This window comes from Schistocerca gregaria, chromosome 4, assembly GCF_023897955.1.
Source record: "Schistocerca gregaria isolate iqSchGreg1 chromosome 4, iqSchGreg1.2, whole genome shotgun sequence".
Lineage (NCBI taxonomy): Eukaryota > Metazoa > Arthropoda > Insecta > Orthoptera > Acrididae > Schistocerca > Schistocerca gregaria.
This window is the reverse complement of record NC_064923.1, coordinates 243,244,651-243,246,048: the sequence shown is the minus strand read 5'-3', so window position 1 is coordinate 243,246,048 and position 1,398 is coordinate 243,244,651. Positions and strand designations below refer to the sequence as shown.

Sequence of the window (1,398 nt, the reverse complement as noted above, 5' to 3'; positions counted from 1 at the left end):
GCACGTCGGCCCCCCATAATGCCACCCCAAAACAACAGGGAAAGTCCACCTTGATGCACTCGCTGGACAGTGTACGTAACGCGTTCAGCCTGACCGGGTTGCCTCCAAGCACGTCTGCGAAGATTGAAGGCATATGCGCCAATCCTGAGCGGTCCTTTCGGCATGTTGTTGGGGCCATCCGTACTGTGCTGCATGGTGTCGTGGTTATAAAGACGGACCTCCCCATGGACGTCGGGAGTGAAGCTGCGCACAGTTTGAGTCGTAACACGACTTACTGTGGCTGCACGAAAAGCATCATTCTACAGGGTGGCGCTGCTGTCAGGGTACCTCCGAGACATAACCCGTAGGTAGCGGCCATTCACTGCAATAGTAGCCCTTAGGCAGCCTGAGCGAGATGTGTCATCGATAGTTCCTGTCTCTCTGTATCTCCTCCATGACCGAACAACGTCGTTTTGGTTCACTACGAGACGCCTGAACATTTCCCTTGTTGAGAGCCCTTCCTGGCACAAAGTAACAAAGCGGACGCGGTCGAACCGCGGTATTGACGGTCTAGGCATGGTAGAACACGAGTCATGTACCTCGTTCCTGGTGGAATGATCGGAACTGACCGACTGTCGGACCTCCTCCGTCTAATAGGCGCTGCTCATGCATGGTTGTTTACATCTTTGAGTGGGTTTACGGACATCTCTGAAGAGTCAAAGGACTGTGTCTGTGACACAGTATCCGCAGTCAACGTGTATCTTTAGGGTGATGCAAAACTTTTTTTGATGTGTGTAGTTTAATAAACGCTTTTCTACTGAGTCACAGAACCATAGGAGTACAGGATTCGCGAGCAGTGAGATCCCTGTTGGCGAAACGCATGTCGGCTTCTACTACCGGATTGTCCCTCAGTGGGGTGACAGATTTCCAAAGTCGGGTTAATGGCGACCTACTGGCCAGAAGAGAGGAAGACGCGACAAAATAATAGAAATAACTGGAAAGGGCATAACCGACAAACCTACATTAAACAAGTGGATAACTACATAAACTGAAGGTGGAGATGGGAAGGAAGAAAAAGAAAAGGGGCGGATCACTGCTGTCAGCTGACCGGCGACGAGTGAAAACGTCTACTGGACTGGGATTCGAACCCGGGATCTCCTGCTTATTAGACAGGTGCGTTAACCACTGCGCCATCCGGGACACAGTATTGTCACAGCTGCGCGGACTATGTCGGCATGCCCTGACGGCCGATCCATATTCTCATCGAACGCCACCAATCCGCAGCCCTTGCCCAGTTCATCCATGTTCGCTCTCCGAGATTTTCACAGGAAGTCAGACGTATTTGTGCATCCGCCATGAGGCGTGCTGAGATAGTCCACGCAGTTGCGATAACACTGTGTCGGGGATGACACAGTGATT

The 1,398-nt window shown here is 51.6% G+C and overlaps 1 non-coding gene across 1 annotated transcript; it reads right to left on the bottom strand.

Annotated features, from left to right (window-relative positions):
* Positions 1–1,106: 1,106 nt before the first annotated feature.
* Trnai-aau (transfer RNA isoleucine (anticodon AAU)) lies at positions 1,107–1,179 on the bottom strand. Its single transcript has one exon. It is a non-coding gene; the product is annotated as a tRNA-Ile (tRNA).
* Between the last annotated feature and the right edge of the window lie 219 nt (positions 1,180–1,398).